Genomic DNA, 10,835 nt, shown 5'->3' on the forward strand with positions numbered 1-10,835 from the left:
TAAGCCCTGGGCTCTCACTCCATCCGACAGTGTGGGAATAAAGTTTCTAGGAGGCGGCTAGAAATCAAAGAAAGAATGACAGAGATTTCTGTGACACTCTAAAACTATTTGCTGAGAGCTGTCAGGTTGCTGGTCTCCCTATTTTGTTTCCATAATGATTCAATTACTCAATTAAAAAAAAAAAAAAACCCACATTGACAGACAGGATTAAAAAAAGTCAGAAGCAGGAGACTGTCCTTAAAGCCAGGTTGCACCTTGCCGTGTCCATATGGATTGTGGCCATATCTATTGTATTATTTTTCAAATTATTTTTCTTTTTTTTTTGTTTCTCATTCTGCTCATGGAATCACGGAATGACTAAGGTTGAAAAAGACCTCCAAGATCATTCATTCCAAATATTAAGCTAGCACCATCATATTCACCAATAAACCATAACCCTAGGTGCCACACCCCCATGCCTTTTGAACGCTTCCAAGGAAAGTCATCCCACCACTTCTCTGGGCAGTCTGTTCCAGTGCCTGACCAACCTTTCAGACAATTCTTTTTTTCCTAATATCCAACTTAAATCTTCCCTGGCACAATTTGAGGTAGTTTTCTCTTGTCCTGTCACTTATTACCTGGGAGAAGAGACCAAGTTCCCCTTTCACCTCTTTTCAGGTCATCGTAGAATCTCAGGTAGAATCTCTTTGCGAAGGTATAGAATCACCTAAAAGTTTGTTCATAATTCTGTATCACCCTTGCTCATACCTGTTTCTTTTTCTGTTTTTTTGGGTTTTTTTAAATATGAAATTATTCTTTCTGAGTCTTCTACCCCAGTTTCATCCTGTTAGAACATGAAACCAGTCACACTGAAAGTAAACTTTTGAACCTGAAGTATTTGAGTTAGGTTAAAATTAGGTAAAACCATCTGTACACCAAAGGTCCTCCTTGTGTAGAAAGAAGAAATAGGAAGAAAAGACATGGAGAAGGTGGTGCAGATATCTTTCATTCTCTGCAGCATCACCAGCTGAGGACACCTCCACACCTGCCAGTGCAATACTACACCTTTGGCTGTTGCCCAAATCCACTGTAAGCAAAAGAACCCTGATACTGACATCCCAGCTCAGGTACTAGAGGCAGAGGAATTTACTGAGCACAGGACCCTAATAAAATAACTCTGCCCCTTAGCATGGCTAATTATCAAAGATACAACATTACCCTGAAAGCAGATGAGAAAGCAGCTTAGGAATATCTATAGTGTACTGTATGGTTCAATATAGATATGCCAAATTCAAGCTACTGTTCAGTACAATCCTTCCTGTGAATGCTACTCCCACAAATGTCAGTCAGAATCATATTTCTGAAAAAAAGCACCCAATGACAGCAACTGTGAAGTGTTTGGGAGTCTGCTGCCTTCCAACTTTTAAGTCTTTCATGTATTTAAGATGTATGGCTGTCAAAAATAGAAGTTTTTCCATTATTCTTTGTCCTTTCTATCCTTTATCTCACAACTAGACATATTTGTTCCTACTATATAGTTAAGTTTTCTGCCTGGGGTGCATGAATACAAAATACTGGTTACAAATACTAAGAAGGGTTACAATGACCATTAGACAACAGAAATTTGGTGAAAATGTGCAATCCTATTATATTCATTTTCGTCAACCTAATTGCCCCATCATAGTCCCAAGTGGCTTGTCAATTGTCCATTTGGAACTCCAGGAGTGTTGAGATCTGAGCAGTTGGAGAGAAAATCTGCCCCAGTAATACCTTTTAGGGGAAACAACATCAGATTCATGTGCTTATGCCATTGTGGGTTTGTTTTTGTTTTTGTTTTTTTTTACCCTCTGTAACATCTTTCAGATTAATAGTTACAGCTCATGGAAAATATGTCCTGGCTGTTCCATGTGATCTTGACTATGGATCATTCTAACTATACATATAATTTTGCCTGGGTGCTGGTCAGAGCAGACTGATGAACTGCAGTACAAAATGCTGCAATTCTTTTATTTTGGGCCTGCCTGCCTTATTTGTAGCTGATGGCTAAATTTCTCTCTTTTACAATTGCTGAAATAGCCTTGAAATGGGAACTGCCTGTAATTGATGCAGTGATGTCTACCAGCATTTGCAGAATCTAGGTGACAAGCTCCAAACCCTAGCCACATCTGGAGTGGCATGTCCAGTTCTGTTTGTCCCTGTTCCAAAAAAGACACATTAAACGTGGTGCAGGCCAGGAAACTGCTCCCAGTTTTGCATGGAGAATGGGTTTCATTTTAGAAGAGACTGAGAACAAGACAAAGTGAGAAGATAGAGATGGACTTAAGCTCTCCTTAGGGTACAATAGTCAGATCACAGCATTCCACTTCCATTCCACAGCTGGGTCAGATCTGTCCTATTCAGAGCATGCCAAGGGTGGTTTTATTTGTATTAACACACAGATGCACGTGGCCCATTTAGCCTAAGAAAGCAAAGGTGTGTTTAAATCACTGTTTGGATTCAGATTGATTTTGAAGCAGATCTCATGATCTGATTGCTTCACCTCACAAAATGGTTACAGAAGGCATCAGATGGATTCCTTTCAGATTAAATTAGTCTAGAACATGTGACAAAAGCTCATCTGGTAAGCTCCTGCCACTAATGGAAGCTCAGTGGGAGATTCCTCATGAGGCAGAGTGGTGGGGCAGGCACAGATCTCTTCTCTCTGATGACCAGTGACAGGACCCATGGGAATGGCATGAAGCTGTGTCAGGAGGTTTACCTTAGATATTAGAAATAAGAGACCCCTTGCTGAGCCTTACTGCCCAGCAAGATTGTTCCAAAGACTCCTTGTTTAAAATTGGCTCAAGCATTTTCACAATATTCTAAGTTCATAAGAGTGATTGCCATGAAGAAATTAAAGAGAACCATTAAAATTATAAAGTTATGGATCATCTTTCTAGCCAGACCAAAAAAGGATAAGGAGTTTTAAAAAACATTTTTAATTTATGAAAAGGATTGCACAATACGACTGCTTGTGTTCATCAGGGGATGGAGAAGGCTTTGTAGATTTTATGAACTGATTCCCAGGGGGCCATATCCTTTGTGACTTGTCAAAAGGTACATCAGCTCTGGCACTTCTGTAACCACTGAAGTGCACGCAGTCTAGCTGGTATCTATGCTCAGCAAGAATATCAGTGTTAGAGCCTGGGACTCTCAGCCATAACAGATCTTTACTTCTCCCAGGTACATGCCCTGGGCCGTTGCAAAAGAGAAGGACACCTGCTGCTGTGACAAGTACCTGTCAGAGACCCACTCAGAAGAAACGTGCTCTTGAATTTCCTAAGGCTAAAGTGGCAGAAATTTGATTCTGGCCTTTCACTGTTTCCCTTAAAAACTTTGTTAGGTTAAACTTGCTATATAGGGAATTTTGATGAAAGAATCAAGTACTCAGATGTGTCTGAACAGTCAGTTCCTCAGCAGCAATGGAAAAATCTCTGAGGTATGCAGAAGACATGCGGTTTTGTGATTAGTGAGCAGGACAGAGAGGTCAGGAACTCTGGGCTTCTCATCTCTCTCACTGTCTTCCTCTGTGTCCTTGGGAATGTCACTTAAACTTCTGTGCCTCAGAACCCACATGTCTGAAATGGAGATCATGAAACCTATCTACTCATTATGATCTGTTCATATTTGTAAAGTCACCTCACATCCTCAAATAGTAGGATTTTATGGGTCCTAAGAACCATTGGTGTGGGCTGAAAGATATGCAAAGTAAATAGCTAGAGTTGCACTATAGGAGTTATTTAAGGAAAGAGTGGGTGTAAGCCTAATATAAGTCATGTTCAAGAAACACACTTTCTTTGTTTCATTATTCATTTCCCTCTTGGCATTCAAAATATTTAGAAATGAATAATTTTTAACATTTGTTGTGGGGTTTTTTTCTGTGACTGAGGATGCAGTAGTTCTTGAAAGTCGGACAAGTTTTAAAAAAACAAAGTAAAAATCCACAAACTTTGGAAATTTGAGTACAAATTAATTTATGGGGGACTTTTTTATATTTACTTACTGGCTGTACTTGTGATGAAATTAAAATAACATGACAACTTGTTTTTCAAGAAATGAGGAACTCCAAAAAATATCAGTATGATTGTTACTTAATCCTGAACAGTTTTTAAAACAGTGTTTTTCAGAATGACCTTCTTAAAGTAAATGACGCTAAAGCATGTATCAAGAACAATCTTAGAGAATTACATCAAGCACCATGTGTTGGTTCTGCCTGCTGTGTCTGCCCATCTCTTTTAGTGCCACAGCTGTTTAGTGCTTGTTCATAATCAGAATGTCTCTCCAATTCCAACAAGAAGCACTGAATCAAGTATCATATTCAGAATTATCTTAAAAGTGTAGCAGCAGTCACCAAACCATTTTTTCTGCTGCCTGGGTTTATTCTTATTCTACTTGTATGAAGGTCAAAGGCTGGCTTGAGGTCAAATGGTGGTTGTTCAGGTCATGTCCAACCTGGAGTGGACATGGAGTAAAGATCTGAGACTGAAATCAAGATGTAGCTGGTTCCAGGACTAGTATTTACAGGCCTGTAAAAAACTCCAGGTAAATTTTAGTATCACAGATATATGACCAGTACAAGCACTGATATGAGGAGAATGTCCTCACTCTTCCTCATTGGTGTGGCCTCACCTTGATCACTCTATGCAGTTTTGAGCACCAAAACATAACAAAGATTTAAAGCTATTTGATACCATCCAGAACAGGGCCACAAAGATGGTGAAGGGCCTTTAGGGGAAACCACATGAGGAGCATCTGAGGCCACCAAAACAGACCAAGACAGATGACTGGCCCTCACCTGGAGACATGGACCACAACACTCTGGCTGTGTCCATCCAACAACTCCTTATCCACCAAATCATCCACCCTTCATATCATTGTTTCTCCAATTTGGAGAGAAGTGTGAGACTGAGTTAAAAGCATTAGAAGTATTAAAAAGGCCTTATTTTTTAACCTAAGTAGTTCTACCACTCTATGATTTCTCTGATCACATTCATAAAAGTGTTCAGAAGAATGGTTTTGCCAGACTAACAGAAAGACCTGGGGGAGATAGTGATGAGCAGCAGATTTAAAAGGATATTGGGACTTCTTAGTGACACCACTCACCTTTGTCAGTGCAAAAATGCAGCCTATGTCTGCAGGAGAAGAAAAGCACTGTTTCTATGAATGTGTAGTTTATGTGACTGGTATGACTACAAGATGCATCTTTTTATTGGTATTTTTATAGCATGGTTTGTAGCTACGGGGAAAATCAGCAATGAGGTCCTATCAATAGAAGGACTTGACACCAACTTACAGTTTTAATGTGATTTTCATAAGAGCTTTGCTTTTTTCTTGAAATTAATTGAAAAGAAAATAGACTTCTTTCACATTTTTTAAATCAAAGGATGTCTCAGTTGTATTGGCCTGGTAGAAATCTCATATGCAAGACAAAGTCAATTATGTGTTTCAGATGTCCTTGTGGAAACTCAGCTAATTCTTTACAGCACCTGATTTTGATCCAGGAAACATGCTCCTTCTGGTTTGAATTCAACCCAAAGTTAAACCACAGGGAAAGCTGAGGTCCAGAACTTGGAATAAAATACCACTAAAAGGGCACAAGTGCCATTGTTGAGGAATTTCTTCTACAAGTCACATTTGGTTACATCTCAGTAAAATGCCAGATCAAATGCCTGCCAGTTACTGTGCAAGTTAGATTCGAAACAATATTCTGGTTACTTTGAGGTAGGGTCAAACAAGGATAAGTTAGGGAGGATTGTGGAGGGCAGGCAAGGGTCACACACTGAGGGCAAACCCCACACACTCAGTTCCCAAAATGCACACAGGCAAACAGACCCCTTTCAACTACACAGCTCTCCAAAGACTGTGCTCTGTTCTGGGAGCCAGGTGCTAGGCAGGCCCAGCTGGCAGACAAACCTTCCATCATCTCTGTTCAGGACAGAGGTGGGACCTGTGACAAGAAAGGCCGAATTTTGAGCCCTACACCACAGCATGTGGCTGACCACTCACAAGACCTGAAGCTCTGCTACTCATTCACTGGTGGAGGAAATCCTGCAGAGCTCTGTGTTAGAGTCCTTGTCTGGTGCAATGGGCATTAAATAAGTGCCCAAAGTGAGGCAGCCCAGCTGAGGCAGAGTCAAGGAAGTGTTCATGGAGAAGTAATGTTTTCTCAGAAAAAGGGGAAACTGTACTTCCCTGCTTGCCATGAGGCTATGAAACGGGTGGGGCTACTTCTGGAACGGTGACAGCTCAGATTATCTCTTGAGCAGCCAGCTCTGGTTTCCAATGTCTCTTCCTTCATTTGACAGAGACATTTGATATTGTTGTTGTCCATGCCAATGTATTTGCCTCATTTTGTTCATGATATTTGTGAAATTGTCTCACAGGATTTTAGTGTATTTAGTCAGGATTTATGAATGGGCTCTAAAGCAGAAAACCTGCTGCTGAATATCTACGCTCAGTCACACTTTGATAACAAGACACTTAGATGGTTAAAATATAACTTCAGTGACATGGGTTTCCTCTCACTTCACTACAAAAAGAGTTTGCAGACAGGGCAGTATCACAACAGAACCCTTCTTCCTGTTTGTCTGTCCTATGCCTTCATAAATCTCTGCTTGTGGCATCATAATCTGTTGCTGTGGGAATCCTGCTGGTATCACAAACAGGGGATTACGACCTCAAAGTAGGAGCAAACAGAAAAAAGAGATTGGTTCCGTGAGAAACAAAACATCCTCAGGGAAGATGAATAGATCATTCTCTCAGACCTTTCAAGATCAGGCTTACCCATGCCCTGGAAACCTGAGATTGGATTCCAGATTGCTGTGCCTTAGTAACCTCATCTTCAGTGTCAAGAACCTACTGAAGACTCCCTTCATATTTGCTCCATCCCTGTAACACCCCCTACCCCATAAAAACAAGCAAACAAACAAGCAAAGAAAAACAAAACAAAATGAAAAACAAACAAACAAAAAAAAAATCCCCCAAAGGTCAGATAGGGCTGCAAAGCTCTTTAGAACGAATTCTTAGGCAAAACACAGAAAAATATATCTTTTGTAATAAGTGTAAAAAGATGTTCCTACAAGAAGAGGTAAACTAGCTAGAATCTGCATATATAAAATGAGTTTACACAAAAGTTCAATTTAACGTCTATCATCTGCCTTTTTTTTTTTTTATGTAATCTTTGAAGGATGTACCACAAGGTTTTTCTTGGCCATATTACTGTTGGCACCTATGTGAAGGCTCCCCTATGGGAATTGCTGCAGGGCACCTACATCTGAGGAGTCTGGGGACCCCGTGGGTCACAGGCAGGTGTCAGGGGTACCACAGGGGTACAGTTGCCTCAGTGGAGGGAGGAGGAGAGCACCTCAGGATGCTTGGTGTGCTCATGCTATGGCTGACTGAGACCCCTGAGAGTCACTGCAGCTTTGGAGTTGATGCCAGCGCTCACAGCAGTACTGCAGCTAGAAAAGGAGAACGGGTTTGGTGCTCCTCTTCATAATTTCCACACAGGGCTCTTCCAATATTTATCCTTTATTGCTAATCTATTCGAATAGAATTTGAAGGAAATGCAAGATCAGTAAAGGCATATGCAAATATAACTTTTTTTCTTGTAGGTCATTGCCATAGAAACTATTGCTACAGGATCTAGAGAGACATGGCCAGATCATAAGGCCACAGAAATGAGGGTCTTGGCCTCTTGGGTCCAGCAACATTAATTCTGGTGAAGCTTTACTTCATTTTTTTAGGCAAATTATTATTTATGATTTTTCCTTAATTTTTCTACCTGATATATGGGAGTAGAACTTGCAATTTGTCTCACTGGAGTCCTAGGAGGAAGACTTATTTTGTGTGGACAGGCAACTGGAGATGACAACACAAGTGCTTTTGGGAATCACTTTTCAATGAGGTTTAAGGTCTCTTCTATACTACAGAGTTCTTGCACGCCCACAGCCTAAGGACCTTTCCTAGCTAGTGTCTCACAGCAATAACCAAGTGTCATCCAGCAGATCCTGACTCTTCACCAAATGATGGATCTGAGTAAAGTCAGCCCACAAACCCTGTGTCCTACCCTACCCCTTGTGCAACACCTCTGCACCAGAACAGCACCTGGGGGCAACAGGAGGTTCCCTGGGATTGCTCTTGCAGCCCTCCAGGCACAGATAGCCTGTTTAGTAAAATTAAAACATTATTCCTTCAAATAAATCACTCTAGCTGAGGATGTTCTTTCTCAGTGAACAACCTTTGGCCGCACTGTAGCCTAAAGCAGTGTTTGCCCCATGCTTCCCACCTCATGCTCTTGAAGAATCTCTTGTTTTGGCAGTAGCAATTGCAGAGCCTCCCAACACAGAAAACTGATCTCTTTCTTTTTCCTGTAAGTTTTTCAGACAAATCAGCTTATTCATACGGTTGATGATATGACAGCCAGTCCTGAGGGAAGGGACTGTGTGGTCAGAGCACAGGGGAAGAGCTGAACTGCTGCATTTGGCAGAAACCCACATTCAGACTGGGCTAAACTGTTGAGGAAATGGTTCCCTCACCGACCTATTTTGTCACCATTCTCTTGCTTTCTTTTACCATAAGCCTCATTCCTCTGGGTGGGTATTGAAGGACTCCACTTTGTTTCATTACAGTTGCTTCCCAAATTTTCCCGGGCAGGTGAACATCCAGGTAGTGTGGAATCCTGTATTAGATCTTGAGAGAGTACTGGAGTGGAGGGTACTTGGGGAGGCTGAAATAGTTGTTGAAAGCTATTTGCTGGCTGGTTTCTAGGAGACAGCATGACTCATTGCATCTTTCGTTGTAGTCTGTGCCTCTCAACCATTTATCAAGTAACACACTTGATCAAGACTGATAAAAAATCTTTAACAAAAATTATAGAGAGCTGCAGTATGGAATGGGAACATTTGAGTGTGGAAATAAAATGATTGCTGAAGATAAGGTCTGTTCTACTAGCATTGAAGAATGTAGGGTCACATTCATCCCAAGGGATTTATTGGTGGAACTCCCACTAGTGCAAGTGGGATGCATGCATAAATCCCTTTGTATCTTGACAATTTTCCCCTAACTATACTTTGACCAAACTTCACAGTCAGCAGTCTTTCTGTGTTTGGGGGCGTGTGTGTGTTAAAATTATTATTGCCATTATTTCATTCAGCACTGCCTAAATACATCAAAGCTAGAAAAGATTCTTAATTTTTGTTGAAAAGCATAATTTACACCATTTATAAGAACAATAAATAACAGTTGTTGCAATAATAACAGTAATGGTCCAGAACATGATTTTAGAATCACAAAAAAAGCAAATGTGGTGCAATAATCATAAATAAGTAATAGCTGGCAATTAACACATAGCATTTCAAGCTCTGAAAGGAAAAATGGCGCTAGGGTGATAAGGCTGTTTTCTGCAGCTCATTTAGAATAAAGGTGTAAATGGCATACATGACATTTCATCACTGAATATGCCCAGAGATTAGAATGCAGGAAGGCAGACAGAGCTATATGTAGGTTACACAGGAAAGTTCAGCTACTGCTGTATTTGGTCTTATAAAAACAGTCCTCTGAATGCCTTTTCTGACAAGTAGAAATATGTTGTCAAACATTTGATTCATCAAATGTTATCTCTACTATACAAGAAAAGTATTCTAAACTTTGGCAAAGCCCAGGAAGCAGAAAATGAAGTAGAAAAGAACAAGTTTTCTATACATCCAGAAAACAAATCAATAAAAATGACCACTGACAATGCCAAAATTCCTTTTTATGAAAATATAGGGCTTCCATTTTGAGGTTGATGATGTAAAAGGCTCTGTTCATGTTGAAGTTTAAAACACAAAGCTGAAGAAAGCAGATGACATTTTCCACAGTGTGTACCTGCTTTAGAACTGTAAACCTAGTTTTAAGTGGTTTAGATGCCTATTAAAGACATGTTCAGGATGGAGATGCTAAAAGTCATGGATGTGAAACAGAGAGTGAAATTTCAGAGCAAATAGATCTTCTCCTGGACCCAGGTGGGATCCATGCAAGGGGCGTTTGTATGAATGAAAAAATTAATCCCAAATCTCTGGCTGTGGATAAGGCCTCTGGCAGCCTGCTGCACCTCGAGTGCATGGGCAGCTGCTCTGTTTGTGCACCAGGGCCCGACACTGTGGTGCTGCTAAACAAACTGGAACTGGGGACGGCTTCCTCCTGACCATGGGCTCCTCTGTGCTGCAGACAGGCAGCTGGCTCTGAAAAGGAGCAGCCACCCACGCAGGGCAGCCTGGCAGAGAGCTGAGAGCACCAGCAGCCTGGTCCAACCCAGGCCATCCGCACTTGGACCCGTCACCAGTGACTCACGGTGAAGCTTGGCATTCTTCCCCAAATGTGTTTTTTATTTGCTAGAAAGGCTGGAGAGTCAAATGTTTTATCCAGCTCAAAACTTTTGTTTTGTTTTGGTAGGATTTCTACATGCATGTGCACAAGGGTGTACCAAAGTGTCTTCAAAAATATATATTCCATTAACCAGAAAAAATTAATATTCCGATTAACTACACAGCCTTGTCTCCTAAGTGTCTCTGCCATTTCACTGGGAAGCCTACATTTGCCTTGGATATTTCAAGTTTGAATTATTTAAAAATAATACATAATCCTTTTTTATGGCTGTACCTTAAATTCCTGTGCATCTCTATCAAGACTATTATTTGCTACAGAAAAAAATACATGGAAGTGGGGAAAAAAAATGCTGGCACCCAAGTGATCTGTTCTCCACCAGCATGTGGGAGAAACAGGTTCTCTTCCAACCCTCTTGTTCCCCAGGCTGTCATGGGCACCGAGTGCTGCAG

At 40.9% G+C, this 10,835-nt stretch overlaps 1 long non-coding RNA gene across 1 annotated transcript; it reads left to right on the top strand.

The window, feature by feature from the left end:
- The first annotated feature begins 6,670 nt into the window (after positions 1–6,670).
- LOC135287093 (uncharacterized) lies at positions 6,671–8,175 on the top strand. The gene is made up of 3 exons (XR_010350972.1): positions 6,671–7,105; positions 7,632–7,738; positions 8,001–8,175. It is a non-coding gene; the product is annotated as an uncharacterized LOC135287093 (long non-coding RNA).
- The last annotated feature ends 2,660 nt before the right edge of the window (positions 8,176–10,835 follow it).

Source organism: Passer domesticus, chromosome 1 (genome assembly GCF_036417665.1).
Source record: "Passer domesticus isolate bPasDom1 chromosome 1, bPasDom1.hap1, whole genome shotgun sequence".
NCBI classification, from domain to species: Eukaryota; Metazoa; Chordata; class Aves; order Passeriformes; family Passeridae; genus Passer; species Passer domesticus.